Here is a 26,077-nt window from a genome sequence, read left to right as displayed (position 1 = left end):
ATAACAACTAGTCCATCTGCACATGTTCTCAAGGACCACTGTGTAAGCAGAGTTCTGAGAAGAGGCAGTTACCAGCTGCTGACGCCTCCCACTCTGCCCACCCCAACACCTTCTCCTTGCCATCCAGGCTGTTCCACGTTATTTTATAAAGCCCTTCCAGTAGCCTGACAAAGCAGCAGTGCCATTGCCAGAGAGTGGTTCTGCAACCACTGACAACCTCCTGAGCATGAGAGGCTGACAGAAAACCAGCCCAAGGGTGCAAATCCAGGCACTCGCAGTGCTGCCAGCACCCCAGAGCCCTGAGCAGGAAGGAGGTACACTGACCTGGCCAACTCCAGCACGCAGGGCTCAATGCACACAGCTGGCATGCAGCATCCACACTGTCTCTAGGAGGGCAGTAAGAGCCATCCTCATTTCCCTCACCCCACTGCTTCCAGCCTGAGTAGAGCTGCAAGCCATCCATCACCTCCACAGTCTGAGCTCCATCCTGGAGCCAGATCCGTGTGCATGCAGGGATGGCACTGCTACTCATTCCAAAACAGGCACCGAGACTTTTCTTTCAGTCTAGCCAGAGTTATAGCATATAAACAGAAGCAGCATCAATAAACTAGTAAAAGCAACAATTTAAATGCGCACACTAAAGCAAGACAGCGAAGAAGTAGTGAGGGCAAAAGATGCCGCAGCAGGTGAGCACAGCCCCAGCAGAACTGCTCCCCGGCTGGTGGACAAGCTGGCCCACAGTTCCCAAGGCAACTTGCTCAGCCCTGTTGCATCTGAGGACTCCACAGAGTAGCTACTGCCACGGAGAGGAAAGTCCCGCTGAGCACGCATGGGCTGGGCTGCCGTTGCTGTGGGAACCACAACCCTGCGTTTCCAATCTCAGCCATCATTCTGCTTTTTACATTCAATAGATTTCTCATCTTATAGCCATGTCTGAACTAACGTGTCTTGCTGGTGGCTGCCTCACATGTCCAAAGTCCAGCCACACTCTGCCGGGCTGTTTGCACGCTCTTCCTACAGGTTGCAATGCAGGAGGGGTAACCCAGTTTGCCTCAATGCACCTCTAAGAAACTCGGGTCCTGGACCACAAAGTCCATCAATACAACACATTGCGAGCTCCAGTCCTCAGTACCCAGAGCCATCCAGAAACACTCATCCAGGGACAAATCTGTGGCAAGGCTGCCACAAACTGGATTCTTCTTCACCACTCAAATCCTCACTCTGTTTCTCTTCTGCCACAGCTTCAGGCCACAGCCAGGGTTAGTGCCATCTCTCCTCCCTGGCTGTCACATTGCAGACCTCTTCCAGGGCAATGGAGCCAAGAGCCACAAGTCCCACTCGTGCCCTCGCAGCAGCCTGCACATGCTGCAGCGGGAGCCAAAGTATCCAGGGGCTGCACAGCACCACAGAAGGTCCTGCGCCGGAACCAAGAGCAGCGCAACATTTATTTCCCTGTGTTATTGAAGACCTTTCACCAACAGCTGCAAGTGCCACTTCTCTCTGCCATACATGAGCACACAGCCATGAATAACTGGGTGGAAGCTGCTGCTGTGGCAGCCAGAACCAGCCTGCAGCACAGCATTCCAAGCAGGCAGCAGCATGTGGCTGGCTGCAGGTGCACAGCACGCATGCACCCGCGTGGCAGCATGCCCAGGCACTGGCTGTGCCAGGCAGGCTTTCACGCATTCAGTGAAGCATCAGACTCTTGCATTGCCCCAGGCCAATGCCCTCCCCGCTGCTGCTCGGTCAGCCCCGCTTCCCAAGTCTCAGCACAACTCTTCCCTCCCCTCTCCTCAAGAGCTTGTGCAGTTTGTCGGTGTGTATTTGGCACAGCCATACTGTACATCATGTTGACAGTAGAAATTACATCCAGAGCTTATGTTTTACACTGTGCTCTGTCAGAACTCACCGCAGCCCAGTGATCAGGACAAATTGAATAGCATCCCATCCGTGTCAATATTTATTTCATTTTACGAATACAGGCTGATTCAGAGGAACGCAGGCAGGGGGAGAGGGAAAACACAGGCAAGCAACAGCACACAAGACAGCACTGACAAACACATCACAGCCCTACACCTCCAAACTGCACTATTGCCCAGCATGATTGCAGTCACAGAGCCAGGGCAGCAGTGCCCCAGGAGCCAAGGGAGGGGTGATCCCAATCAGAGGCCAGGTGAGCACCCTGGGAGCTCCCTGTGCCTGCAGCTCTACTGGAAGGATTGCCACACCAGCACTATTCCTATAAGACAAGCATTTATTATCAGAAAATGCAGAGTTCTCTATCAGCTACAAAAGATGCAACAGAGCGGAAGCGGAGCCTTCCCTCCCTGACCCCAACTTGATGCATGAGCCCCTCCTGTCAGAGCTGCATTGATCTGCCTGCACAAGCACCAGGACTGCTCCATCTGATCCGAGTGGCCACAAGGATGCTACACAAGCTGCTGGGAAGTAAGGTAAGAGTAAGGCCTTGTTTGTGCCACCCTCAGGAAGGCAGAGCCACAGAATGAATATCAGTCACAAGACAGGAGCTCCATGAAGCTTGCATCTTCTCCTGATTTTGCATGGCATACCTGTATCCCAAAAGACACAAAAATAGAAGCTGCAGCAGGAAGGTCGCTGATCAGGGACAACAGCTCAGTCCTGCCTCCATGGTCCTGGGCATGACCTTCCCCACTCAGTTTTCTTCTGCAGAATCAGTTCAAACTGTGAGTATCAGTTACGTGGCTCAAGCCCTGTTACCCAATACAGCGAAGGAGCAGACAGCAGCACAGCAGGGACAGCCTCCATGCAAGGGCCAGCAGTTGCATGTAGAAGCCCAACCTCACAAATGAGAACTGTGAGCTTGTGGACTCTCGTGCTGCTGAACAGTTGCTCCTCACCCTGTCCTCTCTACTAGCTTCCCACCACGCAATGACAAACTCTCTACTAGCATTGACCACACAATGACAAAGGCGCCTGGGAAGAGCTGTGATGTGTCTTCACTGCAATCACAAGGAAGCCACCTTGGTCCAGCACTGCTCCATCAGCTTAGGCACCGAGCATAGCTTCTATATAGGAAGGGTGTGGAGAAGAGCACGGGGACATGCAAGGCAGGTTGGAGATGGATGTAAAGCACAAACACAGCCTTATCAGTGGTTTGCAGTGCTGCTTCCAACAGGCAGGACAACATCTTTGGAGACAAACCAGGACAGGAGTCAGATGGACAAAAGTTCCTGCCAGGCTCCTCAGCAAGCAGCCAGAAATGCCTTGATGTCAGAGCAGCCAGAAGAGCACAGCTTCACACCAGGTCCTTTCCTACACACACAAGTCTACCTGGAGAACCTCTCCAAATAGCGGGGCAGACCTCCAGCATCAACCAGGCCCCTCCATTCTCTGCTCAGTACTTCCTGACCCCAAATTACCTTTACCGAAGAGCTCAGAGGGTCAGTCCAAAGGGCAGCTCTGCCACCTCCTGCATGCAGCCATAACAGCAGGGACTAGGGAGCCCAGCACAGGTCCCAGCACCACCCACACGTGCCAGCAGTGCCAGCTGCAAGGGAACAGCCGAGGCCACACGCAAACACAGCAGCAGCAGCTCTGGGGACCACACCACTGCCAACTCAGAGCCTGCAGCCACAGGGAGCTTCCCTGCCTCCCAGCCAAGCACACGGGTGGCACGACAGCGCAGCCTCAGACAGACCTTGCTGGGAGAAGGGGCAGCAAAAAGCCTGCAATTACTTCAACAGCAATTCTCTGGTGCTGCCTACAGTGCAGCACGCAGTGTGTAACCACATCTCCTCCTGTTAAACAGAATTCAAATCCACTTAATGCTCCCCTTCCTGAGAAAAGGAGCAGGCTGGCCAGAGCATGCTTCCAGTATCTCCCATATGGAGGTAATACAAGCATGGCAAGGCTGCTGCAAAGCTTCAAGGTGGTTCATAATCTCCAGACCTAAGGCTAAGACGAGAACGGAGGCTCTCTGGAGCTCGCTTTCTGTACTGGATATTGTAAGACAAGATGAGGCAAAGATACTTTTTCTTTTATGAACTTCTCCTGGAAATCTAAAGAGGAGGGAGGAGGCAATCTTTGCAGACATAAGATACTATCAAGGCCAGACTAGGTCACATGGCAAGCATATCACACGCAAGCATCCATCGCCTCAGATGCTGCCTCTGACAATGCATCTCAGTAACAAACCAACCCTGAATCACTGCACCATGGCCAAGCACCATCTACATCCCCATAATTTCCCACAGCTCCTTCCTAGCGCTCAAGAGGCATTGTAAGATTACCCCTTTTGGCTGCACAATTGAATAGTTGGCACATCCAACCCTTGGCCTTACAGGGAGTGCTCTGCAAATTTAAAACACTGGGGACCGACACTGCAACCTGGCTGCTGCTCCAATTCCCTCTGCACCACTGCAGAACCCACAGTCACCATAAACCAGCGTCTGTGGCTGGAACACATTAACACGCATTGCTAATTCTGTGTGGGACACCAGCACTGGTGAGAGCAAAGGCGTGGGATACCGACTCACATCAAGACAGATTATGATCACAGCCACTGCACTGTAAGTTCCCATTCCACAGAGGATCTCATCAGTGATGCAATATTTAAGGCCCAATGTCTGGATAAAACAAAGCAGAATAACGTGTCAGAACACTCTGGTGCCGCAGAGATCAGCTGCAAGGCAGGGGGCTTTTCATCATGGGAAGCTCTAGACCCTCACAGTGTCCCTCTGCTGAAACATGTTTCAGCAGAGAAGGCAGACTCCAGTTCAGTGTCCTTTCCAGAATCTCAGCACATTTTGCCAATCAAGTGAGAGATGGCTAAAGGTATTGATCCAGAGGACACATAGCATCACAGTGTATCTAAATGCTAGAGATAAGTGGCCAAGGGATTCAAACTGTGGAGGCTTTTGGAAGAGGATATTTAAATTACTGTTATTTTTCTTTATGCAATGAGAGGCTTGTGTAACCACAGCTACTGGATGAACATATCCCAAGTGCAGGTCCAGACAGTGCAAAGCAAAGTCTGATAGCAATCTGCCTTTCAGCAAGCCTTCGGCACTGGTGCAGAGCACAGAAGAGAGGCAGCTAATGGTGAAATCACGTTTTCTCACTAATGTCACCCTAGCCTCAGCTTTGACAACAGGGCAGAAAGCCCATTATACTTAGCAAAAGTTTAGTCATTCTTGTTCTCAAAGCAAATCTCTGGGTTTCCTCTTTCTGCTTCCTTGGAATTATTCTCCCAGCAGGGAACTTCTTCCTTTGCTTTTCTCCAGATAAACTTGCACACAGTCCTAGTAATGTTGTTTTTTTCCAGAGGAATTTCTACCTACACAATGCTCAGGACTGTATGACTAAACAGCTATTTTCTCCCTTCTTTTTAAATTGCTTTAAGTTTAATTATTGTCCCTTTTGATGCTGCCTTGAGAAATTCTAATAGAAGAGTGCAGCAACCGTCAAAGCAGGAGCTATTCACAACCTTTTGACTTCTCATGTTCAGTCACTTTCTGCTATCAGACACACTGGGAGGAACAGGATTTGTTAAAGCTTTCACGCAAGCATTGTTTGGAAAAAAAGTATTTTCAAAGTTCAGGAGATTTCTTCCTCCAAATCGTCTTTGGTCCAAGTTTCAAAGAAATTTTAATTGCAAAGAAAATCTCAAAGTCTGCCTTAGGGAAGTGGGTTTTACAGCCATAACGGTCTCGCTCTGCAGCAATTCTTTTCCAAATATGGAATTTTCATGCCTTGTCGACGTGAATACAATACTTTTAATTTGCCTTTAAAAACAATCTCTGAGAGGGGGTGGAAGCAAAGGCATCTTCCTGTGGTCCTGAACACATGCACGATTCCCTCTGCACAGGCCAAGGAGAAACCACCTCCACGCCAAGGAGGCAAATGCCAGGAGCAGCTTTGCGCGAGCCCATCTGCAGCCGGAGCTCAGCCAGGCGTGCCGCTCCAGCAGGGCAACCATCCCTAGACCAGTCCCCAGCTGACCACAGCCCGCAGGGCTCCAACTGACCAGGCAGAGCCACCAGCCTCCAGGACAAACCGCTGTCCCAGTGGAACACACAAACACTCTGTCTCCTAGCGCCAAAGACGAGAACAGCTACAGCCCAGAGAGGATTATTGTTCGTGTCCAGAGCCCAGGAACTGTTTGACCCCCAGGACAGCAGCCACTGATCCGCTGTGCTGTTTGTGGTTTCCCCTTTCCGAATTTCACACTCCAAGCCCTTGAGCAGACCAGGTCCTCTTCCCACCATTCCACACAGGGACTGCAAGTGCTTGCACTGCCCATCTGTTACCCATCAGCCCTGCCAGCCCCACGCCAGCCACTCCTGCTCACTTCTATCTTTCCCCTCAAGACCCCGCTTGCTCCAGAGGCAGAAGCCTCCAAAACCAGTGACAACACAGTGCCAGCAGGCTCTGGTTGCTTTGTCCCTCTCCACCAACTCGGTGCAGCGCTAACTCCTGGGTATCTGGCAGCTCAGGGTACCTCCACCAGCAGCAACGCAGTGGGACACAGACACCGGCAGAGTGCAAAGCCCCTGCAGCGCACATGCCTGCTGCCGCCCACTGAGCCCCATGCACCGGAGCGCGGGCGTCTAACCCCGTGGGAGAGAGAAAGCTGATCCCAAGGGATGATTCAGGGGATCGCAGGCGAGTCACTCTTTCCTGCGAGCCTGACAAACTGCCTGAAGTGCTATTGAACAAGCAAAACAAAGCACTTGAGTACTCAAATCTGACAGGGCATGGATAGCTTTTCTATCGCAGAAGAAAGCTGCATGCTGCCGGGCACCATGCGTTCTAGGATTCACCATCGGCTCCAGCAGAGAAAGGAAAGGCAGCAGATCCATTCAGTGTCTCAAAGGCTTGTGAACAAAATCATTAACAGAGGCAAAAGAATCAGAGTTCTCAAGAGCAGAGGGGAGACAAAATAAACAAGAAGGGAGATTAAAAAAAACCCCAACCAAATGAAAAGAGAAGCCCCAGTGCCGTGAGCCCAGATGGGATATAAAGACTGAAAGGGGTAAAAAACAAGCAATGAGTTCAGCCATGACTGGTGGAAAATGATAAGCGACCCCATGTAGGAAGCAAAATCCATAAATTACAGATTATCTTGGTTGAGGCTATGGCAAGAAATTTCTAAAGAACTGGACTGAGCCAGGGGACTGGCCAAACAGAACTGAAAGCTGGTGCCAAACTGGTGTTAGCACCCATGTATGGCTGAAAGAAGGCACATGAAGGAGTCCCCAGCTCTAGCTGGGCAGGAGGACGCTGAAATTGCTGCTCCTTCAGTAGCTGCCTGCAGCGACAGACACTGGCCCAGCTGCCGTGCTTCCGGCATATCCTTGTCCTGCGCTCAGCATCACCAGCAAGGAAAGCATCAGACATCCTTTGCCCCTACACACCAAGTCATGGGAAGGATGTTTGCAGCTATTGCAGCATCTGTCACAACACTGGGGCGGGCAGAATTCCTGCTGCTGTGCAGAGAAAGCTCCAGAGCTCAGGATGGGTCTTCAGTTTTAGGATCTGGATAGATAGATGCATCTGACAGTCATCCCCTCACAAATGCTCTGTACAGGCTCAGATCTTGCACTCCCAACAGCTTCATATCTTTTATGCCCTGCTGCCTCATGAAGAGCCAGAAATGCTCCCATACAGCAGGGCAGAACCCCACAAGCCTCTGCCACCACCAGAGCCGATCCCCATGGCACAGCCCGGGGACACACAGGAACCACCATTGTTCCCCTCCTGTGGCCACTTCTCTGGGCCCCAGAGGCCAAAAGTGACAAGAAAGGAAAGGCACAAGCACCAGGCTGCCCAAAACAGGGCGAGTGGATCCAGGCTGGCAGCCCAGACAAGGGGGCCTCTGGAGAGGAGTTAAAGGAGATTAAAATTAAAAAACCACAGAACTGAATTCTTACACTGACAAATGTGGAGGGAATTTGGTTCCTTTAAGCAAATGTTTGGCAGATTTATGAATTATTTATCATTCAATATTTTGTGATCAAATGGAAAACTGAAGATATTCACAGCTTTCTTGTCTGCAACTTTCCACCTCTTGTGGAAGTCTCCCCAAATTCTTACAGAGAATAACAAGTGAGCATTACATTGAGCCAGAGGGGTTTAAAGCAAATTCCTTCAACTTGTTGCTCAGGGTTTGAGGTCAGGCTCAGAATCTGTCCTCTGGCTAAATCAATACCATGGCAAGCACCGTCTGCTGCTCACTCTTCTTCTCTATACAACGCTCTTGGCAATTTTGTCCTTGGAAATCTCTCGGTCCTCACAGCAGGAGACACATGAGCCTCTTTTACAGAATGTGCAAGAGCACCGGGGTCTCCCCTCCTGTGGCAGCATTCTGTCATTTTGAGACTAACACCCAGACAGCACGGGATCTCCCGTGCTGGAGCGGGGAGAACAACAGAGCAGTGAGGAGCGGGACGAGGCCAGGGGAGTTGCACTTCAGGTCTCACATCCGCAGCTTCAAGGTGCTTTCTTCCTGTGCAACAGGGCGATCAAGTTGTGCACAGCCCAGATTAGAAGCAGGCACCAACTTTCTTTTGCAGGTGCCTTAGGCCAAAAGCAGCCTGAAGAGGCAAAGCGGCTTCCCTCAGCACCTCAGGATAATGCCTGCAGCAATAAGGAGCTGTCAGAAAGGTGGAAGAATGAGAGTAATTAGTCTCTTTAATGCCAATTCCAGCTTGATCACTCACACTTAAGAAAACCGTTACAATTAATTTCTTATTTTCAGAGGAGCTGGTTAAATAATAATTAGAAACAAGATAGTATAACAGAGAAGAAACTTATTTCTGCAGCATATCCTGCCAAAACCCACTGCTCTGCATTTGCCCTCCTCAGCCACCCAGGCCACCATGCTGCCCTGTAGCATCTGTGCAGCTGCCTAAGCACTATGCCAGCACAGGTCAGTCCTAAATAATCATCACCATCAACCACCACCACCTGTGCAGTACTCTCCTGTCTAAACACAGGCTTTTCTGGCATGCGGAAGAAGAGGCTCCAGCCCCACTTCTTCCCACTCTCCAGAAATTCCTGAGCAAACACTGGGGAAAAAGGAAGGAATGTTAGTACCACAGAAATTCAGGAACCCAAAGCCGAAATATTGCATAGCCTCATCACCAAGAAGCAAATACTCTTTAAGATGCAGCATTGCTCAGAAAAATCTACCACAGGTGGCAGAAAACTCCTAGTAGCTGAGCCTTCTACAGAGGTAGCACAATTTGGCAAAGTCTATTTGAAAGTCTGCATCTCCAAGAGAAGCACAGCAAGAACTAAGCTAGCACACACCCCTTGGGGCTGCCCCAGGCGATCAGAGCCCTGCTGGATTCCTCTGCGCATCCCCAAGGCTGCACTTGGAACAAAAACAGGCCAGTAACACACAGGTGCTCTTGAGAAAGGGCACCAGAGCCTCATGGGCTCAAAAGGGCCTCTGGGCACTCAAGCTGGTAGAGACCCATTCAAAGCAAAGCCCACCTCTCCCTCACAAAGCACAACCAGGAGGAACTTGACACCCTTGCTGGGCCAGGGACCTGCACGCTGGAGCAGATGGGCCACGTCTCTAAGCAAGCAAACCTTGCAGCACACCGTTTGCCAGTGAGCTGCAGATAAAGGCTTTCTCCAGACTGAAAGATTACAACCTCCTTGTAGACAACTTGCAGACAATAGCAACAGGCTAAATTTTGCATTCAATCATTAATGATAGATGCATTATTTATTTGGAATCATTTGCATCATTCTACTAATTACATCACCACTATGAGCTTCTGGTGACGTGCAGCACTGCGAGTCGCATCCCGGGAGTCAGACCCTGTCAAGAGCAACACAAACCACAACTGCCAGCCCCCACAGCTTGGCGGTATAAGCTGTTCCATTTCCCCAGGGAAAATAGATGGGTTTTGCCAAAAGCTGCTCACTGCCTTGCAGGTACCACAGAGCCACGTGTTCTCTGGATGGCCAGCACTCAGCACTCCTTCTGCACCTTGTCAGATGTCCAGAGGGAGCTCGTGAAACCAACTATCCTCCCCCAAGGGCTTGCTCAGCAGATTCAGAAGAAAGAGTCACGGCTTTCTCACACACTTCCCACCCCAAGACCTCCTTGCATCTGCAACCCAATCTCTCTGCTGCAGGAAGAGGTAAACAGGAAGAGGTAAACATCACAAGTTTGTGTCAAATCCACCCACCAGGTCAGCGCTGGCCCAGAGCTCACGACCCCACTAAGCAGTCCTCGCTGATGCTGCCAGGGCAAACAGGCTCATGATGAAAATCTGCATGGAAGCTGCCCTTCCCCCAGAGAAGAGTGGCCCCTTCTCCCACTCCTTGTCACAGCCCCAAGCATTCCATCTCCACTCCTCCAGGCAAACAACTGAGGGCAGAGGTGCCCTGATACCACAGCTGTGCAAGCAAAAACCAAGCATGGGACAGAAGAGGGTAGAAACTGCTTTCCCCAGAGGGACCAGTCCCTCAGGAACATGGCTGAGTCAGGATGGGAACCCCTGGAGAGGGAGGCTGCCTCCCCTGGGGCCTCGCACAGCATAACAGCTACACACAGCCGTTCTACAGACAACACTGTATTTGAATGCAAAACCAGAAGCTTTTAGCATCCTGCCTGGTAGGATCAAATTTTTATATCCTCCCATGCCCGCTAAATTCTGTTCACAAAGAACAAGAAAAGGGGAAGTAAAAGCCTTAATAAATGCTGGAAGAGCAGGGAGCTCACATCAACTCCCAGCCCAGCGCAGCTCCTGGATAATCTAGGCAATAGTTTATTTTTCTCTCCAGTATCATTTTCCCAGCTTGATCTCTACTGTCGCAGTATGATGGTTTCACCCCATTAGCCTTGCTTAAAAAAGTGATCCCAGGACTGCGAGTGTTATTGCCCACATAAATCAGGAGGCTTTGAATACGGAGCACCTTTAAATAAACAGCTGATGGAAGTGAAGTTCCGGGATCATTATTAATAGCTTTTCATTTCTGTGTCCGCTGTGCTGTGACATTCTTTCCCAGCAGAAAGCCTCCGCTTCCTATCCCCAGTACATCTGATCCCATGAGCCCTCCAGTCAGAATGAATGACTGTACCTTTGTGTTAATTGCATAGCCCGTTCCACAAACTGAATACTAATACTAACTAGCCAGAGGAGAAGAGTTTGCAGACCAAGGAGGGACAGTTTGAGGAGAAGCGTGCCAACCTCGCTTGCTTTCCCCTGCACACAGAGGTGAGAAGCACTGCTCCTCTCCCCTCTGTTTAAGGAAGGGCAGATCCTGGCTCTTCCAAGACTCACCGGGAAACACTACAGCAGAGGGACACAGCCCTGCTCCACTTCTGTCCTTCCGGCCCAAAGAGTGTGCCCTGTGTTGGCCACACACAGGCTTTCCCTACTTTGCCAGCCCCATCATGTTTCTCACACATCCCCCACAAGCAGACTGATGCTTGTCATGCTCCACATTGCAAAAAAGTCCTGCCCGAGTTCAAAGGTACACCGACACCACAGAGCAGTGCCATCAGTACTTACAGCTGCTGTTCAAAGACTTCATCTGGCCAGATCCGGTTTATTTTTCACTAGCAAGCCTTTGTCCAGGCAGGAATCACTCTCCTTCCACCTTCAGCTATGAGCGGCTCTTTCAAGAGCTGCAGGCAGGCGCAAATCAGCCCAGAGCAGATGAGAACTCTGAATGCCATGGGCAGATCTAAGGACAGTAACAGCCAACACCAGAGAAAGGCAAATCATCCATTGCTGTCTTGGAGGGTGATGAGCCTGGAATGGGATCCAGACACCTCATCAAGAGAGACCTTGGCCACCCACTCTAGGAGCCTCTTGCTTTGCTGTCACCTGCCAGCGCTGACTTACAGGTGCTCCCAGTCTGGAACCCCAACACCCTCACGCCTAGGACCAAGCAGAGTTGCCAAAGTTGCTGCTGACACAGCAAATGACACCATCCCCCAGGTTTGTGGCTCAGAAGAGATCAAGTTTCTCCTCTGTGCAGATACATCAGGAAAGACCCTACAAAGCCCAAAAGATGAGGAGATGGTCCTGCTGGCACCCAGTCCCAATACAGCCACCAACGTAAGTGCAAACAAAAAGGCTCCACGGTGGCCAGCAGCACACAGAAAGAGGCTGGCATGGGCTTTCCAGCTTCCCTGAGCTTTCTGCTCTTTCCTGCAAAGCAACAAGAACTGATTTGCCCCACCCTAAGTCTCCCTCTACTGTTTTCAAGTAATGACACCACACAGGTTGTGCTGCTCAAAGAGAATACATAGGGTAAGCAAATATGCCAAAATGGCCTGTTGCTTCAATGACCTTTGCTGCGTGTAAATCAAAAGGGCTGCAGGCAGCAGCAGACTCCTGGAATGGGTGATAGCTTTTGGTTTTACTGCCTACTGCTCACTCTTTCTGAAACCCAGCTCTTAGCAAGGAGATTGAGGGCACAAGCACTGACACAGGCATGACAACAGGCTGACCTATGAAAGAGTCAAAGTGGAAGCAAGCATCAGAATTGTGTGCAATGTGGCTGAACAAAGCTGAAAGAGACCACCACAGACAGGATGCACATTTCATGGAGGACATTAGGAGGAAAAATGTTAAAGTGATAAGTCTTTCTCCTGATTTCAAAGTCCTTTCCCTGGCAAGAGTCTGAATCTTTGATACCATGATGGACTAGCACAGCAGAGCTGTGTCCTTACCATAAATTGCCAAGAACACCCTAGGTTTCTGGATAGGATTCTGCAAGCAAGATACAGTACAAGCTTTCCCTCTGCAAGACACTCTGACCACTTTTGCAGGTAAAAAACCCACTTTATTACTCCTCCTCCACCCCTTCCAGTTTTGTATTTGCACAGACTGTGGACCAGCATCCAGCACTCTCAGAGGACCTGTAAGCAGAGGCAATGTAGCGAGCCCCACCTATACAAAACAAGACAGCCTCAGTGTGCCAGCAGGAACGCTGCTTTCCAGCCATCAGACTTCAGCATCCCACAGAAGCATCAGCTCTCAGCAGAGGCCAAACTGCATTTGAAAAGGAGAACATTTCTGAAGCTCAAAGCACGTGAATACAGCAGACTAGAACAGAGCCCACAGGTAGCTTCACCTTAACATCACTACCAATGGCACAATGAGGAAGGACAGACTCGGAGCTCTGGGAACAACCACTCTGCTCAGCACAGATGATAAAGGGAGACTGACTGGCCAATTCCTCAATCAGGCAGAAAGGTTCAGAGCTTTGGTGTAAAACTCCATCAAACAAGTTTAGCATCTTCCCTTCTGACATTCCAGGATGGACACAGGACTTGATGTGGGGTTTTGTACAGGTCATGTTTCACACTCGGACCCTTTGCCTTAGCCAGCCCTGGCAATAGTGAGACTATGAGAATCTTCTCTCTTCAGCACACAGGCTTTGAAGGGTCTTTCTTGATGTATCTGCACAAAGCAGGGACCTTGGGGCCTTGTATGTAGGTTCTAATGTTGTTATTATCAAAAGGAATAAAGAGGGACATGGTGAAGTAAGAGGCAGCAAAGCAGCCCAGGGAACAAAGGGAGAAAGAAACAGAGATAGAGATTACAGCAGCAACAGGGAGGACAGAAAAGCAAATGGACAAAGTGCACGTGAAAGAATAGAGCCAAGGAGAGATATGCATACACGTGAGCAGGTAGGATCATGCTGGAACACGTGCGTGTGTGCGCACGCAGGAGGGGGGCACGGAAACCCACCTGGGTAGGTGTACTGCTTTGCAGTTCTGACTCCCTCAGACCTGGTGCACATTTGCAGCCTTGCCCTGCTTCAGCAAAGGACCTCACCCAGAATGAATTCCACACAGGACTCCCATGTCCTAATTCACTCCATCCGGCATACAGACCAATGGCCACTCCATACTGGTGACAGTGAAAGACCTTCACAACCAAAAACTGGAAAGCAGCTGGCTCCGAGTATGCTCACCAGCAGTGCCCACCCTTTCCTCACGGCAGTTCCATGCTTGAAAGGGGAGAATTGGCAGCACACGCACACCCTCCCACTCCCCACATGCAAACATGGCTTTCTCATCCCCACACACTTTGTCCATGTACATTCTACACTTTCTGTCACTACACTGCAGACCCTTGCTGCCTCTCCCCTTATTCCCTGGGCTATTTCCCTTCCTCTTCCCTCTCCACATTCCTCTGTAGCTTGTTTGATGACTATTGCATTACTATTCACACACAACCTCGAAGTCCCTAGCATGTGCCTGAGTAGGACAACTCCACCCAGTGCCCACCACCCTTAACCCAAGCAGCCAGATGCAAAAGCACTGAAATCCAGAATTGCACAGGCACCCTTACTCCAGCCATGCTGCGCTATCCCCTGCATGCCCCCCACCAGCCTCCAGGTCCCACCATTTCCAACAGAGGAGGTAAACATTAGACTGGCTGAAGCCAACTACTCAGCTAGGAGCACACAAACCAGACAAACATGCTTCTTTGCATCCTCCAACCAACCACTCTTTGCAGGCTGCTGGGCTGGCAACAACCTCAGGCAGAGTTTGGGCTTCCAAAGCCAAGTGGCATCTGGTCAAAAAGCCATTCTCCTCCACACTGAACTGGGAGCTGTACACATCTCTTGCCACTCACCTCTCCCACCGGACCTCACAGTGAATTGACACCAAAACTCACACCTGAGCACGCAGTCACTGTGATTAAAAAACAGAATAACAAGACACAGCTGTCTTGAGCACAGCTGATACCAAACTTTCGACTGGTTCAGGATTGAGCTCTGCATCTGTCCAGTCCTCAGCCCCCCCACAACCAGGTGCACCAAAAGCATGGGCTCATGAGGCAGCTTTCCTCACCCTGGTGCACAGAAATGCAGGTAGACCTCACACACAAAAATATATCAAACATATAAACTAATCAAACAGTTCATGCACCAGCTAGAAAAGGAGAAAGAAAAACTGTCATTACTATTTCTAAATATACTTGGGAGTCATCAGATAGCACAGTGATGGACTAGATATAAAAAAGACAGAGGAGTCTCAGTACCAGCCTTTGATGGCTCACAAGGGAAACACACGTGCTGCTTCGTGGAAGCCAGGACCAGACATTGTGTCCTACCTCTGCCTAAGCCCAGCTCAGCTGTCGTCTAAAGAAAAGGCCTTCCAGCCTGGTGCTTCACCATCCCTCCCTCTCATTTCTATTTCACAGCACACAGCTTTTCACAACCAGGACGGTGCTTGGTACAAGCAACACACACTCAGCTGCAAGATTTTCTGGTTCTGGGACAGCATAAGGCTTAGAAAAGGCCTTCCTAGAAACACCAAACCTGTGCCCAGGCCCTGGGAGATACTCAGGAGCAGTCACAGCCCTGAGAGTGGTCACAGGTCAGTTCCTGTCCTGCAGCCCCACCACTGCGATGGACTCCGGCTGATTTACATCCACTGAGCCAGCAGCACTGCGCGCAGGCAGCCCTGCTCTGTAAGGCTTGCTTCCCGGCACTTGACTGTGTCTCTAGCTCAGAACAGAAAGCACAGTGGCATGCCTCTGCCATCAGATCCCCAGCGCAGAGGCCACATCTCCACTGTGTCGCTCAGGTCTGACAAGGGCTCCTCTGCAAAGGCCACCAGGTACCTTCCTACAGTGCAGGCACCCTAAAGGCTCAGTAAATAAAAGATAAGTTTAACAGTTCTTCTTTCAGGTCTGGCTGGGATGGAGTTAATTTGCTTCACTGCAGCTCATATGGTGCTGTGCTTTGTTTTGTGACCAAAACAATGCTGATAATATAATGGTTTAGCTACTGCTTCACAGTGCTTGCACAGCATCACGGCCTTCTCTTTTTCTCACTCTGCCCCCTCCAGTAAAGAGAGTGGGGGTGCGCAAGCACTTAGGGTGGGGAGACAAGCAGGCAGATGACCCAAGCTGACAAGAGGTATCCTCTGCCACCTAAAATCACGCTTAGCAACAAAAAGGGAGAGAGGGACCTCAGAAGGCTTAACCACCTTTTGCTCAGGAACAGGCTGGGCATCGATCTTCCCATGGAAGGTGGTGAGCATTTGCATCCCTGTTTTGTTTTCTTTCTCTCTTCTTCCACTTCTCCTTTACTTAGTAAACCATTAGTGAGTTTTATCTCAACTCGCACATTTTCTTGCTTTAACCTTTCCTTTCTTTTTCTCTTGTCCCACTTGGAAGCAGAAGAGGGAGTGAGCAAGCAGCTGTGCGGTGCTTGACTGCTTACCAGAGTTAACCCACAACAGCCCCAGAACACCACTGCTGGCCATGCTTACTGCCAGGGCAGAGGAAGTCAGACTGACCCTTTTCCGAATGCACTCGCCAAAGAGCAGCAGGCACAGCACAGTGAGAAGCTGCTACTCTCCTTGCACAAAACTTTGAGCCTCTCAGTCGTGTAAGGTGAGCTCATACCTCCTGTCCTGGAGCAGCCCAGCACCACCAGCATCCAGCTGCCATCGCCTCCCAGTGAAGCAACCCCCATCCATCTCTAATTCACCAAAGCCCGTCAGCGTTGTAGATCAGAACTTAAGCCTCAACTGATGGTTCCAGCACCCTTCCCAGCCAAACGTGAGTCTCCCACTACACAAAAACGTAAACAGCTTCTTCAGACCAAGTCCATAACTGCTCACCTGTGCGTGCTCCTCCAGCTGGGGAAGGTTCAGCGCTTGCACTTCACTTCAATGCCTCAACCGCTTTGTGGTACCAGGGAAAGGAGCAGCATTGCCTGCAAGCACAGCCAGTCCCCGAGGCAGGACCAACAATGCCGCAGTCCTCAGCTCCAGCTCCCAAGCTCCCGTCTGCCTTAGCTAATCCATCAGCAAGTCCTGGCCAGGCAAAGCAAGGCCACGGCCGCACCCGAGAGCCAGCCTCGGTCCCCAGTTGCTCATCCCACAGCCCGGGGAAGCACACAGCCCGGCACCAGTGCCTGTGGCTCACCTGCTGCCCACAGCGCTGGCATCCCACCACACCCTGTCACCTCTACGCGGCCATCAGAAGCTGGGCCAGATGAAGCCCCTCAAGAGTTCACCCGGGAGATGGACTGGAGGGGCACACAAAGAGGAGGGATTTGGGAAGGATGCGGTCGCTCCCGAGCCTCGGTGAGACCAGCAGAGCCATTGCCCAGAGGAGACCCGCGTTCTGATCTCATCCCTCAATGCACCTCTCAAATTAATTCGTTAATTGGGCTGCCGGGCTGCGCACGGGAAAGGAGGATGCAGGGCTCCCTCTGCCGGCCCCGGCCCGGGAGGAGCCCCCCGCCCTCTCCCCGCCGAGCGCCCCGGCACGCCGCTGCCCGCACCCCGCGGGACTCGGGTTCGAGACCCGGCAGCGAGGATCCCCGTCCCCTGCCTCGGGACGGCTCTACTGCAGCAGGACCGCCACTGCCAAAGGCATCCAGATCCTGGGGACCAGCCCAAGAAGGCTGCAGAAAACGGGCTTTCGGCTGACTTTCAGAAGTTTAAGCAGCGACATAATTCCTTCAGGACTCTGCTGATGCTCAGCTATTCTTACCTGCCTGCTATCTAAAGGTCCAGCTGTATTTCATAAGTGGGAAGGCAGCCAAGCTCAGAAAGCTGGTGAATCATAGAATCATAGAATAACCAGGTTGGAAAGGACCCACTGGATCATCGAGTCCAACCATTCCTAACACTCCCTTAAACCACGTCCCTAAACACTTCATCAACCCGTTCCTTAAGCACCTCCAGGGAAGGCGACTCGACCCCCTCCCTGGGCAGCTGTTCCAGTGCCCAATGACTCTTTCCGTGAAGAATTTTTTTCTGATATCCAGCCTGAACCTCCCCTGGCGGAGCTTCAGGCCATTCCCCCTTGTCCTGTCCTCTGTCACTTGGGAGAAGAGGCCAGCTCCCTCCTCTCCACCACCTCCTTTCAGGTAGTTGTAGAGAGTAATAAGGTCTCCCCTCAGCCTTCTCTTCTCCAGGCTAAACAACCCCAGCTCTCTCAGCCGCTCCTCATAAGACTTGTTCTCCAGCCCCTTCACCAGCTTCGTTGCTCCAGCTCCCGAAGGAACCCCTCACATTCCCCTTTCCCAGTGGGGAAACAATTTCCTCTCCTACACGTGCACCACACCTTTACCAACAGCCACGTGCCTTGTCAGGGCCACAACAATAGGGGAGAAACAGGTTTTCATAGTCTTAAATAAATAGAACAGTGAAAATCCAGAAGGATCCAAGGCCAAAGGTAACTCTGAAGTTTGGTACCAGGTGTCAGAGGACAGTGTTCCATCCCAGGTTAACAAGTTCACCTGCTCACTTTTAGTATGTGCCCGTCTCAAAGTGCTGCTCTCTAGAGAGGGTGACAGGGTGCTGGTTGTGGAGAGGAGGAGGTGCTCTGAGCTTAGGAACCACTTTTAATGACAAGGATTACTGGAGAAACAGCATTTTGGGGATTTAGGATTCCAGGAAGCAGCTGCAGTAGGAGCAGGGGAAGATAATCCCAGTGTGACAGACAGAGAAGCAAGGAAGCAGGACTGGAGAAGGGGGTGCAGCATCCCCAGGCACACACAGAAGCTACTGTCTAACACAGGGCATCCTGCACAGGGGGAGCAGCTATCCCACAGCAGAAAGCAGCTGCCAGAACAAGGGCCTGGTCCAGGGCTCCCAGCACCCCTCTGTCCTCGGAGGGCCAAATCATAAGGGTTTCTAAGCCTCAGGAGCAGCCAAACCTTCATCTGTCCTTCCTGACACTGGCCCGTGGGGGGACTCTGACCCAGAGGAACAATCTGTCCTACACCCCACGATCAAGAAGTCCAGGGTCTCCAGCCAATGTACAGCCCCTAAGCAACTTGTGAGCCAACAGCCAGCAAGGGGAATCCAGAAAAGCCAGCAGGGGGGCACAGAGGGGAGCAGAGCCAGGACAGGGCCTGGGGATGGAGAACGCGTCCAAGGATATCCAACTCTGGTGCCTTTCAGGTGGGCGCAGAGCCTCAGACCCTCCAGCAGCTGGGGTCTGCCTGCACACAGCTACTGCCTGCTGAGCCAGAGGGAAGGGCAGCAGTGGTCAAGAAAGAGGATCAGAGACAGATGGGTGCCGGCCGCAAAGGCTGTGCTGTGCTCCCCAGCGCTGCTGTGCGGCGCACTGGGGGACAAGGCTTCCCTGTGGCCATAGCTCATAGCAAGGGCTGTGGGCTCTAAGGCACTGGACACAGCTCATCTGCAAGAATGAGCTCTCTCCTGCCAGACCAGCATCAGGAGCATATCGCACACTCCTGCTCTGACTTAGTTTTGCAATCAAAACCTCAAGGAAATGTTAGCTTACCAAAGTGGTGTTCAAATCCTGCACTTGCTCCTGCAGCTACTGTTTCCAAACGTATCACATCCTTCCTCTGCTCGGTGTACATACTTTTCCCATCCACATGCACACCACTACCTGCCTGTGCCCACATTCATACACAGACTTATGCTAAAAGAAGTTCAAAGCTTTTTGAGGCTCTATTTATTGCCCGAGATGTTTCTATGGCGACTCCCTTCACATCCCATCATTGGCTGCAGAGAGCTTCTGGCCATCAACAGCTTCAGGTGAGTTGAAGGCCTTCAAGTCACCTGCAGTTATTCATGCCACCAGCTACAGTTAATTAGGAAGAGATTAACGAAAACCCACCTGAAGAGGCAATGAGGAATAGGCGTCAGCCAGTAAGGAACAGTGATCCCATGTCTCTTTTTCCTTAGCGTTCTCCGGACCCTGGTAGCAGAGAGGAGCAACAAAGAGGGACAGAGGGTATCTGCAGAAAGATGCTGGACAAACAGTTCTGTTTTCATGATTACCTGGAAGGAATTCCTAACCAGCATGACTCACACAGCTGCTACAGCCAGAGGACAGGACCACTTCACCCTACACAGTGGCTGGCTCTAACACCCCACTTCCCAATCCAGGGGCAGGATGTTCTCAGCTCTGCTCGGGAAGCACCTGGCTAAATATTTCTACAGGGCAGTTGTGGAGCTATGGCTGTTGCTGCCAAGCACCAAGCCCAGCATCACCTCCATCCCACTCTCAGCTTCCATCATCAGTCAGTCGGGGCCAAATTCAGCACAAGCAACAGCAGCAACAGAGCACGTGAGCCAGGCAAGTTTGCTCTCTGTTTGTGAAACAGACTCTCCACACAGCAGCTTGACAGCAGTGTTAATAGGTACTTCGCCCAGTCTCAGTCCGCAGTGTGGGAGCTAAGGCACAGCTCTCTCGCAAGAGGTCTGGAATTGGGAAGTATAGTGCTAAGTAAAGTCAAAATGGAATGAGTTCTGTTGGGCTTATTTTTCCAGGCTCATTGACGCTGCCAGAGTCAGAGCAAGGAGCAAGGGAGTAAAAGCAGGGCAGCAGAATGAAGCACCACATGCAGAGAGAAGGCAAGTGCAGGTTTCCCACAGACAAGAGAAGCCGAGCAGGACTGGGAATCCAGAGAAGTGCTGCCATTTCCCAGGAAAAAAAAAACGTTGTTCGGTTGCAATGAGCATTATAACTTCTCTTATGTTCAGTGAGCAGTCCTGAGATGTGGCACCCAGCACAAAGCAGATACTCTGAAATGCACCTTGTTTTTCAGCACTGCCGGTAGCTTTAGCAGCTAGAAAGATCCGGGCCAAATTCGCCCTTGCGCTGGCTGCCTTCCCTACGCCCAACAGCACGACTCCCCCGCCTCACAGAAAACAACGTGGGACCTCAGCTGAGCAGGGTCTGTCCTCCACCTCCTGTTCACAGAGTCCGCACAGAAGCTCTGGGGGCTACTTCTCTCCCCAGCTGGTACCAGTGCCCACGCTCACCACTGCGGTGCTTCCCTACACTGACGCGGCACGAGCAAAGGCTGCAGAAAGCAGCAAGGAGGTGGCACAGCAAGCAGTCTGAAACCCAGCCATGCCCAACCCACCTAGGCACGGGCAGCCCCAGACCAACCCATGCACTGTGAACAGTCCTCACACTCCCACCTCCTGGTAGTGTCCTGGATCCCCACGTGCCTTACACATACCAGTTAAAATTAACAGCAAAAGGAGTCCTGCAGCTGCAGCGAGCTTTGCACCCGGCTACCACCCACCACACGCCAATGCCCACAGAGTCCCACAGGCCCTCCAAGGAAAAGAGAGAAGGTGCCATAATGCTGTCAAAGAGCCAAAAACTTCCGCGTGCAGGGAGAACCCAAACCACAATGCGAGAGGCTCAGAGGAACAGCATCACCAAGAAGAAAACCCACAGCTTAATAGAAGAAGAAAGAACTCACATATTCTGTGGGCATCCCTTGTGGGATTAGAGAAGGCAGAGATTGCTGAAGATGACACCCATTTTTGCTACCCAGACGTTGCACTGTAGAACCAGCAATAAAGTGCCATCCAACGACCCTCCCCCAACAGGATAACACAGAACAATCTCAGCTGCAGCACAAATGACAATGAAAATAAAGAAAAATTAAGGAGACACAGAGCCAGACTAAAGTTAAGTCTGGATTGTTGCAACAACTGGATTGTTGTAACAACTGGGTTCCTGCAAAGGATAAGGCGGAAAATTACTGTAATGTCCTATATGCCTTTTACAGACTTTGCAAATAATAAAAATGATCATTAAATGAAAAAAGAAATTGTGAACTGGGAGGCTGGGTGCCTGCAGTGGCTACCGGCAGGAACAGAGAGCCCTCCACAGCTCTCTGAAGCAGAAGCCAAACCACAAACCGGACGACACTGCAAATGCAGATGCCCCACAGGGCTGAGCAGGCAGTGGGCACTCAGCTCATGCCAGGTGAGCAGGTGAGTCCTGTCCAAACCCCTGAAGTGAGCTCTCCACATACCAGGTCTGCAGGAGAAGCTGAGAGGCAGCAATTTGCTGCCCAAATCCAGACACCAAGCCCCAGCTTTTCTGCAGAGTGGAGCCGGGACTGTGTTCACAAGCAACGTGGCTCACAAGGACATGCAGGAGCAAGCCCTGCAAATGCCAGAGCAGCCAGACCTGGGGGGCTGAGCCCTGCACCCTCACTGGCACAGCCGCACACGGACACTGGCCAAGGACAAGGTAGAATGGGGGCCCTGCCAGCAGCAGAACAGCCGGCACATGCCCAGGGTGCAGGGCAGGGCTACAGCCAGGGTGACATCCCTCCCCATCACCACCCTTCCCTGCAACGGGAGGCCGTGGAATAAACTGGGAGCAGGGACAAAGAGACCTCGCCAACAGTCAGGTGCTGCGCGCCCTGTTCCCCTCCCGCCGCAGACAAGGACTCTTGTTGAGACTCATTTCCTTTCCATGTACTGTTTGGAAAAAGCAGCCCACTGGAAATGGCCCGTGCCTCAGCGTACCCACGGGCTTATCCGCAGAGAAGAGTCCCTGCCCATAAACCCAAATGCAGTTGCGTAACACATGGGTAAAAGACAGCAACGCAAATTCATACAGGGTTGTACTCTTACATACAAACACCCTTCAGCAACCTGAGGCCGAAAGAACACACCCATCACCACACTATTCCTTCTTCAATCGGTTTTTCATTACTTTCCAAATAAGGGCTTTTAGAAGTCCTTAATTCCAAAATATGTAGTTATGCTTTAAAGGAACACTGGACTGAATCCCACTTGAAGTCCAGTCTTGATTCAAACCTTCCGTGAACAATCTAACCCTCCTAATGAAACAAAGTCCACGGGCAGCAAAACAGGCTTCAAACATTCACTCACAATATTAGCAACGCAATTTTACTACCGGAGGCTAGTGATTACAAGCACAAAATTAAAATTCTCTAAGTAAAAAGCCTGCTAGCTCAATATCATTTTTGAAGTGCAAAAAGCCAAAAAGCTGATCGGACAATATACACAACAAACAGTAAATGAAGACCCTGTTCTGAGAATCCTTACACACAAGCAAGAAACTATAGACTTTTTCAAATATGATATTGCATTTTAAATCATGAAAATATCATATTAGTTAATACAGAACAAGGAAAAATAGGATTTTAACTGTTATTTTTAACCCACTGACAGCCTTTTCTGTTTTTTTTTTCTGGAGACCTGCTGGCTTCTTTTGAAAAAGAATTTTAAAATTTACCTTGTTTCAGTGGCCACTTCTCCATCCTAGGCATGAAATCACTGTATCACGTTATAAAGTGTCAGTGCACCAAAAAGCAAGGGGTATATTGGGTTTTTTTTGGCAGGAACAAAGCGGGTACCTATCAAACAGCACATACTTTTCCTTTCCCAAGCCCACCTATTTCAACACTGTATTATTCAACAACCAGCATTTCATACAGAGACCGAACCTTGCCTTCTCTGACCCCACCTCACTGGAGCAAAGAGGTGCAGGAAATATAAGAGTCTGTACAGAACCTGGAGCAGCTTGTTTTAGTGGGCTCTGCCCTATGCTGCACACAGGGCACTGTCAACACTTTCAGGGATTTCATCAGCGAGCAGCAGAACTGCCCTCTGGCCTTGAACACAGTATCAGCAGAGGAAAGCGGTTTCACGCTCATTTCCATTTCCCCCTGCCATGCGATACCCAAAGCCAGGGAAGCACTTTATTATCAGTATTTGAAAATTGATGTACCAGAAGCATGATCTTCAACTTTGACTCTGGTTTGCTACCAATACTCCTTACCCAGTGCTCATGAAAGAGGTGGAGAGCATCCACCAGTCTCACAGGGAAAACCTGGCAAAGCCCAGGCTCCCTCTGAGCTGGGCACACAAGCCACAAGCACAAAGTCTGCAGGCTTCAGCCATTCTCGGAACACATCAGGGACTCCGAAGCGACAGAAACAGGTCCCAAAGAAACAGTCATCACCTGAGATCTCCTTAGTGGTGTACAAGACCATGGGACTGGCTGTCGTTGCAATACATCCTATTTCAACAGCATAGTACCAGCCTAGTAGCAGGGCAGAGAGGCATATTTAATTTGTCAGGCCCATTTATTTTGTCAGGCCATGCAAGCAAGCTCTGGAGAACCAGAGCTCTGGTGAAGCCATCTTTCTCAGCCCTCTCAGGTCCAAAGGCTTCTCTGAGATGTGCCGCACTATCTTATGAAGTTATGTCTGAACTCTGAGCCTGCTCCTCCTCGCTATTAGCTACATCACCACCCCTTGAACTGGTCTTGTTCATGCATAAAATGAGATCAGAAGAAAAGACAATGCATCTCCCCAGATTGTAAAGGATATTACAATGGTCAGAAATCAAACAAAAGAGAGAACAGAGGCAACTACTGCATCACTCCTTCCCCGGCTGGCACGGCGAGCGGCTGCAGGAGCCTGGCTGCCACGGGATGATCTCCCAGGACACTCAGCAAGGTGCGCTTGGCGTGCAGTGCGGGGCCTGGGCAAGCAGCCGTGGCTGGGACGCAGGAGTGGCTGTGGCTGGGATGCAGGAATAGCCATGGCTGGGATGCAAGAGTGGCTGTGGCTGGGATGCAGGAGTGGCTGTGGCTGGGATGCAGGAATAGCCGTGGCTGGGATGCAGGAATAGCCGTGGCTGGGATGCAAGAGTGGCTGTGGCTGGGATGCAGGAGTGGCTGTGGCTGGGATGCAGGAATAGCCGTGGCTGGGATGCAAGAGTGGCTGTGGCTGGGATGCAGGAATAGCCGTGGCTGGGATGCAAGAGTGGCTGTGGCTGGGATGCAGGAATAGCCGTGGCTGGGATGCAAGAGTGGCTGTGGCTGGGATGCAGGAGCGGCCGTGGCTGCAGTGCTCGTTCCCAGGCGGCCTGTGCACAGCCATTTGGGAACCACATCTTAAATGGGGAAAGTGCTAGTTTTAGCACAGTTATTTTTAGTTTGTTGTTAGAAAAACATAGCTCTGTAAATAGACAGATGTTACCCTGCCTGATGAAAGCACTCGGACAGGACTCGGACAAGACTCCTCGGGCATCTCAGCTGCGTTACACACATTCCCAGCCCCTGTGGGAACCGGCGGGAAGGCTCTGGTCTCTGTCAGAAAGATGGGGAGACAGCTCTTGGGTAGGAAGGAGCCCAAAGAGGGTGTTTTAAGACAGCAACGCTTTAAAAAAGAGCTGCAGCTCCTTACGCACCCAAGTGCTTTAACTGAAGGCTGTGCTGAAGCCCTGCTGCTGGCAGAGCCGGTGCCGGAGCCCCGTTACCGAGCGCTCAGGAACGCTCCAGCGATGCCCAGAAGGACACAACAACCCCCCCCCCCCCCGCTTCGCCTGCGCTCCGACACCGAACCCACCCACCGCCCCGGGGCGGAGTCCGGGGCCCCCGGGGGGCGGCGACCCTGGGCCGGGGGCAGAGCCGCCCCCCCCCTCCCCGCGCCCCCCGTTCCCCCCCCCGCGGCAGCGCCCGCCGGGCGCCGGCAAAGTTTGCGGCGCGGGCACAGGGACGGCGAAGTTGGTCTCCCCGCGGCGCCGCCCCGCAGCCCGCAACCCCGCCGCTCTCTTACCTGGGGCGGTGGCCGCGGCGCGCCCCCCCCCGCGCGGGCACCGAGCGATCCCCCGGCAGCCCCGCTCGGAGCGATCGCCCCGGTTCCCCCGGCTCCGAGCGATCCCCCGGCAGCCCCGCAGGGAGCGATGGCCCCGGCAGCCCCGCGGTGCGGGCTCGGCTCCCGGCGGGGACGCAGCCGGCGCGGCGGGAGCTGCGGGCACCGGGCGGGCAGGGCGCGAGGCGGGGCGCGGGGTGCGCGGCTGGGGATGCATGTGCGGCAGGAGCCGCCTTCCTCCCTCTCGCTGCCTTCGCTCCCTCTGCCTTCCCCGCCAGCCCAGCCCAGCCTCTGCTGGAGACTCTGAGAATGCAGCGCCTGGTCCCGCCCGGCCCCGGGCGGCCGCCCCAGGGCACCGGCCCCGAGACCCCGCCCGGCGCCTCGAGCACAAACGCCAAGCGCGGCCCCGGGGCTGAGAACGCGCAAACTCAGTGCATGGGAGAGCAGCGCTGGGCCGCATCCGGCGGGTCAGGGAGACCCCAGCCCACCCTTCCCCAGCCTTGGAGGGGAGCCAGACCCTGACGGGCCCGGGGGCAGCGTGGCCGGGGCTGCGGGAGGGGCTCTGGGCTTGACAAGTGGGGTCGGCACCGCAGGGGCTGCAGCTGAGGATGCAGATGCAACTGGGGCTGGGGCTGGTAGACCACCTCCTGATGCGCTCTTGGGCAGCCACGGCTCCTCCAGAGCCCTGTGAACCGTGGCAGGCACCGTCCAGGCTCAG

General features: G+C 52.2%; 1 protein-coding gene across 2 annotated transcripts in view; it reads right to left on the bottom strand.

Annotated features, from left to right (window-relative positions):
• CDH22 (cadherin 22) overlaps nt 1-25,626 on the bottom strand; it is an 82,696-nt gene extending 57,070 nt beyond the window's left edge. For both annotated transcript variants that reach the window (XM_054081608.1, XM_054081610.1), the window contains exon 1: nt 25,324-25,626. The gene's annotated coding sequence lies outside the window, so the exon portion shown is untranslated. The remainder of the gene's footprint in view (nt 1-25,323) is intronic.
• Between the last annotated feature and the right edge of the window lie 451 nt (nt 25,627-26,077).

This window comes from Cuculus canorus, chromosome 16 (assembly GCF_017976375.1).
Source record: "Cuculus canorus isolate bCucCan1 chromosome 16, bCucCan1.pri, whole genome shotgun sequence".
Taxonomy (NCBI): domain Eukaryota; kingdom Metazoa; phylum Chordata; class Aves; order Cuculiformes; family Cuculidae; genus Cuculus; species Cuculus canorus.
This window is presented reverse-complemented; position numbering and strand designations above follow the sequence as displayed.